Source organism: Pygoscelis adeliae, unplaced genomic scaffold (assembly GCF_000699105.1).
Source record: "Pygoscelis adeliae isolate BGI_AS28 unplaced genomic scaffold, ASM69910v1 Scaffold186, whole genome shotgun sequence".
Classification (NCBI taxonomy): domain Eukaryota; kingdom Metazoa; phylum Chordata; class Aves; order Sphenisciformes; family Spheniscidae; genus Pygoscelis; species Pygoscelis adeliae.
Genome location: NW_008825071.1, coordinates 7,307,534 through 7,314,806, shown reverse-complemented (window position 1 = coordinate 7,314,806; position 7,273 = coordinate 7,307,534). Strand labels below are relative to the sequence as shown.

The 7,273-nt window shown below is 40.9% G+C and overlaps 1 protein-coding gene across 4 annotated transcripts in view; it reads left to right on the top strand.

Annotated features, from left to right (window-relative positions):
- Positions 1 to 7,273, top strand: part of JARID2 (jumonji, AT rich interactive domain 2) — a 236,018-nt gene that overhangs the window by 8,377 nt on the left and 220,368 nt on the right. For 3 of the 4 annotated variants that reach the window (XM_009326494.1, XM_009326496.1, XM_009326495.1), the window contains exon 2: positions 1,108 to 1,391. The exons of the other annotated variant lie outside the window; for it this stretch is intronic. The gene's annotated coding sequence lies outside the window, so the exon portion shown is untranslated. The remainder of the gene's footprint in view (positions 1 to 1,107; positions 1,392 to 7,273) is intronic. 4 annotated transcript variants of the gene reach the window in all.

The following is a 7,273-nucleotide window of genomic DNA, read 5'->3' as shown; positions in this document are numbered from 1 at the left end:
CGTTTATTATTTTTTATTACAAGCACCCAGCTTTTGTGTGCTTTAGCAGATGTGGAATTTGCAGAGGAATACATGCATTGCTGCGAAATCCAAATTTGCGTTTAAAACATTCTGGTTTTTCCCCCGTAGTCCTATGGATGGCTTTCTTCCCAACTATAAATGTAAACCAAGTGTAAATGATGCATTGTTTGCCTTAGTGGGCAGTCTGAAAACAATAGCGCTGATGGATTTGACTGCCTCTGTGTAAGATTGATGGGACATTAACTTTCAAGTCTAGTAATGCAAATTTCAGTGTTGCCAAACCTGAGCTTCCCTTAAATGTTTCCTGATGGTGATGGCCGTAAATGTCCCTATGCTACCGGCCAAAACTTCAGTTGACGGTTTTTATGATCTAGTTCTTCACCATCAGTACAAAGCCCCTTAACCTGTTGTTAGGACTTTAGAGAAAAGGGTAAAACATACCTGGACTTTAATGTCCAAGTGAGTGATGGGGTATGGTACGCATATACTTGTTATACTTACTACCATTTTTTATTTAAAGCGTTTTTAAGTGGTAGGAAGCCACCAGGAAACTTAAAAGCTGCAAATCGCTTGTAAAATTCAGGTCTAGTATGTGAGGAGTACTTGGCGCTGAAATTCAGATACAGGAAATAATATGCTTGCCAAAATGTATTTGGTGTTCTCTTAGATCTTTGATGGGTTGGTTGTTTTGCTGGCTCATTACTACTGGGAATATTGGATGTGATCCTTCTTGGTTTTTAATGGGCAGGTTTTATTTGGGAACTCTTGGTTTTCATTTGTAGGGGTGGGTTTATTTCGGTCGGTTGGTCAGTCAGTCACAAAAACGTTTTCTCAATGAATCAGTAGGTAGAAGGTTTAAAACCATTTGCCGTTTCACTTGCTCGGGTTTCACACTTTCCCTCGTGTAATGACATCCTGTTCTGATGTTGTTCCTTCAGTAATCTGGCAGAGGCCTGGTATTTCCAGTGGTGGGCTGTGGGAAAGGAATAAACCCTTTAATTATAGCAGCGAGGGCTTGTTTGAAAATATGCTAGCTCTCTTCCCCTCCACGTGTGCTTTCTTTTTGTCTGTTGCTTCCTTATGCAGATGAAGGGTCCGAAGCTGTAAAATGCTGCTGTTCAACTTGCCCTGCAAGCGTGGCCACGAGCGGTGGCAAAGCCGAGCGGTGGCTGAGAGCATTGCCACGCTGAACGCCGTGTCTTGGGGCTCTCGGCTAGAGATCACGGCTCCCTGGTCTGCGAGCAGACGGATGGTGTGAGTGTACCCCATCTGCTCCTGTGCGAAGTTTATCAGCTTAATTTATGCTGCTGCAGAGAGCCGTTTGGAGTGACCAGCTTGGCTGAGCACGGAAGCAAGGAAAAAACGCTCAGGTGGAAATCATCATTCTACCAGTTCACATAGGGAAGAGTGGCATCTGAAACTGCTTCAGCATTTCTGCAGCAAACGTCTCATCCCGGACTGACACATCATAAACCGTATCCCGTGTTTTTATTGGGGGACGCAAAACCTTTAATCAGGCATAAAAATGGGATTGTGTGATTAAAAAAAAATGCATTGAAAACAAAATGAGAAACCTCTTCTAAGATCTCCGTACACTTTCTGCATTTAGGTCAGGCCTGTGGAGCAAGAGTAGTTTCTGGTCAGGTTTGGTTTAGTGCCTGTAGGATTGCTACAGTTGCAGTCAGACATTTTGACACTGCTAAAATGGGTTTAGCAAAAAGGTGACGGTGCCACCAGAAGAGTTTATAATTGCATCACTTGAGGGGCATGACTTAATCCTTTCTAAACATCTGTCTTCTGTAATGCGTAATCTGCTTGGTCTATCTTACTTGGGTTCTTGCGGTCTTTTCAGCCAGGTTCTTCCCTTGATTTGCTCTGCAAAAAGGCAGCTTTGGAGCTGTGGCTGTTACTATATTGCTTTTACTTCCTCAAGGCTTAAAAGAAATGCAAATAATAAGAATGGAGTTGAGAAACTGTGGCCTGCTTGCTGTGCTCCAGGAGGGCTTGTGGCATTCGTGTCCCTGTGCTCTGCTTTCAGTTCTTTCAGCTTGCCTTGCTGGTCTGACATCTTTTGGATGACGTGATGGTTGCAGATTAGCGTGTTTTGGCACACACACGCTATGATGACTGGCTAACAATATTTATAAAGTTCAAAAATAAACCATGGGAGCTCATTCTGACATAATCTACTAATCTTAGTTTTGCACTTTGATACTGTGTTGTCTGAGCCAAGTTAGGATAACTATATATTACAAGCAATTCATTTTTAGCTTTGCTTGCAGATTAGTTTTGAAGCAATGCATGCTCTTAAATTAAGAATGATGGGAGTGAATTTGGAGAAATTATTGGCTCTTTCAACTATATGCATATGGAAATCAGCTCTGTGTCTATTTTTAAAACAGATTTATGTGAGTGAGAGTAGAGATATGTGCTCCCCAATATTTCTGGACAATGTTGTGTACTGGCATTTTGACTTGGACTTTTTTTTCTTCACTGCCCACAGGAACGGGACTGTCTTCTCTGCCCTTTCCCACATTTGTATGTTAGGAGAAGGACTTTCTTTTCTCTTTGAGGATTGTGCTTTATTTTCTTCTGGGTAAAAAAGCTGCTACTGCTTTGGGTAAACTTCAGCCTCATGCTAGGCTTCCTGCTAGTCATGCTGCGTTTTGGGGAGTCCAACCAAGAGAGTAAGCTTTTGAGGCTCCTCAGTGACAGGAATTCAGTTTCCTCTGGGCCCTGGCAACTCCGTTTAAACAGCTAATAACAATTTTCTAGCTATACTTGGGAATGGCCTGCATTTTTAAGAAATATAAAGAGGAACTTGCAGATGTAAAGCATGTGAGTCAAGTGAACTGCAATGTACAAATATTTTTTGAGGTTGCTACTAAGTGGACAGAAACCATGAGTCTTGGACAAGAGGCTGTCCAGTGTCTCACTCTTTGACATGTTTATCATTATTTTTATTTGTTGTTATATTTAGCGTATCATTTTCTATGCTGTTCTAAAACTGGGAATCTTTATGCCCCAAAAGAACATAGTCTAGAAATTGCATTTAGAGTTTTAAGTTGCTGCAGGCTACCACCATATGTTTATAGTTTTTTTTCTTTTTATAAGGTGCGTGTTAGGCAGACTAAGGGTGATTTAGGGAAGGGATATGTTTCCTTCTATCTTGCCTTTTTTATTTCATGAATATTACTTTCAGCCAGTTTGTCTCACAGAGTTCTTTTTGGTACGTCAAAGTTGTAAGCCAAATCTCTCAGCTGCAGTGTGCATGCTAAAACCCCCGTAATACAAATTTCCAATCCTGCACGTATGCCAGATCAATTAAATTCTTAACTCGACTCGAGCTGAAAAAAAATAGAACTGCTTCTGTTTTGGTTTCAGCCCTACAAAACTTGGTCCAGACTTTGAGTTTACAAAACTTAAAGCCAAGCAAAAAGAAGGTTTTCTGTTGTTGTTTGTAAAGTTTGACTGATAACTAAGCTGGTGTTGAACGAGGTTCCTTTTTGGGTGATGTTCCAAATGACCGGCCTTAATGTGAGTGTTTTTCACAGAAGGATGACATAGATGGAAGCCTGAGATGTGGTTTTCTGATTGATAGTCACTTTTTGCCCCCTTCTCGAAGCGTGGTGATAATGATGAAAATTCTCATGGCCTGTTGCCATCGTGCAGACTGGCTTTCTGAGACCAGGGAACATCCCTTTCAGTTTTGGATATAAAGCAGAAGTTAATGTGTTGGAATAGTATTTCCTCTAATCATTTGTTAAAAGCTGTACTACACTTGAGGAAGACTGTAAGAAGAAAGTAGTCTTTCTGCTACTGAGGCCTTCATCTTAAGTTTGAAAAGCTTTTACCAATGTTAATTTTTTCATTCTAGTTATTCAACATATAATGGGGACACAGTAATATCACTTTGTAAGACAAGAGGCTTCGTGTTACTTAAAAGCTGGAGTTAGAGCATGTTACAGTAATTGTAACTTGTGAATTATTTATAACTTGGAAGAAATAATGGTTGTCCTAATGGCAAATAATTTTGAAGCTGTTTTTTTCTTTTTTTCAAGTCTGTCTGTGATGCCTTGAACCAATAAAAACTATGAAAAAAAGAAGTAGCCATCGAGAGAAGCTGTCCTGTCCTGTTCTACTGTCCCCTTCTTCCTATCTGTGGTGGAAATGTCCTGTGTGTAGCTTTTGCGTTTTAGCTTCGGTAACAGCGTTGTGAATGTGGAGACCAGTAAGCTGCCTAATGCCATGTTTTTATGATCACTTTAAGCCTGCACTGCACTGAAAGAAGCAGTTTAGCCTTCCTCTGGTTGCCTGTTCCCCCTCTCTTCTGCAGGCCAACATGTGTTTCAGGTGATAGCTCCCACCACAGATTGGGGACTTTCTAGGTTAAAACTGATGTGACAAAATATGTTTGATTTTTAATGTGGATTCATTTAATATTGCAGTTTGTAATGTAGCTGTAAAAATACTTGGTCTGGGGAAGGTGTTGCAGGGGCACAAAATGAAGCGGCAAGGGAGGGGTAGGATTGCTTCTGTTAGCAATAGTGTGAGCTTAAATGGGCTGTGAAATGATGACTAAATAGGAGTCAGTTTTATTTCCTAGCAAACAAAATTAGCTGTCCTTGTCTTTTCTAAGGATTGTTCGGGCATGGATTTTGCTGTACTGTCCTACTGCTGGAAGCATGGTGAATATTAAATAAGGTTGAAATGAAGTTAGGCCACGCAGGTGAAAATGAAGCTGAAAATGTTTGTGCCTGTGGTTGTGGTAGTGCCATAATAATTTCCAAAGTGCTAAAATATGTTAGAAGAGGATTAAAAATGTACTACTGTTGTTATGTGTTATGCTTGCTTGGATAGGATTTGAATAATTTTAAACAAGAAAAAAGGGAAAGAAAATAAAATTAAGATAGCTAGCTACTGGAAGCTGAGTTCCACTGATAAATGTGATAGAAGAAGTAGTACTCATTTTAATTCAACACCTACACGCACCCACCCCACGATACAGGAGCTCCACCATGGAAGCGAAGCCAGTGTACCATTCTACTTTCTACAACAAGGACCTGCTTACAGAAGGGAGTTCCTCCAGAAATTTCCCATGGCTTTATTTGTTTTATTTTGTACTACTGAAGAATAAGTTCAGATAGCTTCTCTTGTTAAAACAACTCGTGTCTATTGAATGTGCAAGTGAACTGAAGTGCTGATGTATTTTTGCCCCAGGTTCCCAAGTACTGTGAGAAGGCCAAACCATGTCAAATCAAGAAGCTACAAAAAACAAGGTTTCCTTTAATTGTAGGAACATCAGGATGTGGCATCACATGCCTTTTTCTCACCATTGAAGCCAGCACTGGTGGCTGATCTTTCCTTCGTGGTATAGTGCTTTGGCCACATCAATACAACTAAAGAGCTGCATACGAAATAGGGTCACTGAAATTATCAGGCTTAAAAAGTAGTTAAGCCAATGCTCTCCTTTATTCCCCCACCTCCTCATCTTCAAATGGTCTGGTTTCAGTGCAAGCCTGCGAAGACTTTTTAGTGGCACAGTTGAGGGAACGGTGGGGCACAAGGACCTCTTCGGCTTTGCTGCGGATTAAAAAGAGATGTGGAACTTCACCCTCAGTTCCGATCCAGCAAGGCGCTGTAGCACATGCTTGTCTCAAATGTATGAATACTCTTACTGACGTCAGCTGAAGTACTTGGAGCTTGTGAGTTAAGCACATGCCGAAGTGCTTTTCAGGGCTCGAGATTTTGCCATTCCTGTGCAAGAGTATGTGCAAGTATTTGCAGGCAGGAATGTTAGTTTTCTAAGAGGGTGATAGCCATTTAATGGTTTTAATGGCTCTCCTGGATGTAGTCCTGCCTGTTTTCTTTTCTGAACTGTTTCTTTTTCTTTTTGGTTTTCCAGCATCTTCTCTTAATATTTTATTTAAATGTAATAACTGTTCTTTTTCTTTCCTTACTCTTCATTATAGCGTGCATGTGTGCATAGTACTGGCATTTTTTACGGTTCACTTCCCCACCCCCCCGCCCTCTTGTCTTCTAGTCCCATGCCATGTCTTCTAGTCTCTTTCTCTGATTTCTGTGTATTTCTCCGATTGGGCTCCTCTATCCACGTCGTCTCTGTCAGAGGAAATTAGCTCTTACGAAGCTGCTGGCATCTCTTTGCAAGAAAGCAAAACGAACTACTGTCGCGGTATTTTCTTCTTTTCCTGAAGGCCAGAGGGGGAGATGAGGAAGGGTTCCTGCAGTTCATTTTGAGGGCAGCTCCCAAAGGGGAGGGATTGCACTTTTGCTACTTGTCTCTCAAGCCTGCGTGCAGAATTTGAGTGTTGGTTATAGAAAATACTGGCTGTGTACTTATATTTTGCAAGGCTCAGCAAGCTGTTAATGTGCAAATACTGTGGAGGAAAAGTAGAACGTGGCCCTGCTCATACCTTTTTACAGTCCTTTTATGAACTTTTGGGAAGTCGAATCCTGCTGATGTGAGCATTCAGGAAAAGCTAGTTTCATAATTCACATACATTAAAGGCTTTTATTTATAAAACATTAATATTCATGCTCTTTCAGTCAAGAGCAGCATTATGTGACATGACTGACCAGTCGTAAAAAACAGTGCACAGCTTCCATTATTGAAAAAATCTTTGCAGTCTCCATTTGAGTATGACCTTCCAAAATAACTAAAGGTGGTCAGATTTCTTCCAGGCTGTGTGGCAGGCCAGGTATAATGATTTCTGCGCCCTGTTGCTTTGGAGAGCAGGAATACAATTTTCAGCATAAATATGTTAAGAAAAGTATGGTCTCTTAAAGTCTTCTGGGTAATGTAATTTCTTTATATCATACTTAGTATTTCATTATAATACTGCTTCAGCTGGCTTCTGTGAAAGGTGGTGGTGTATTATGCAGAAGAAGGAAATGTGTTTATGGTGTAGGTAATCATGTTTTTTCCCCTCACAAGCATCTTTTCTTATATTCTTGTTGGTTCCTCTTCCTTTTGTGGTGTCATTTTACGCCCGTTACTCTTGCAGTCAAGGGTACAGTGAAATTAAGTCCCTGTGGGCATTTTGGAAATTACTGGTTCACTAATTTGGATGGAGGAGCGTGAAGCGATAAACTATTATTTCCTTTCTTTTTTCACCAACTTTTCTCAGATCCTGCCAGGGATGAGTCTGTTTTCTCCCCTTGCAGACAGCCCATCTGTTAGTGCGTTATAACCCCTGGTCTACTCGTGCCTGATGACGACTGTTCAAGGCCA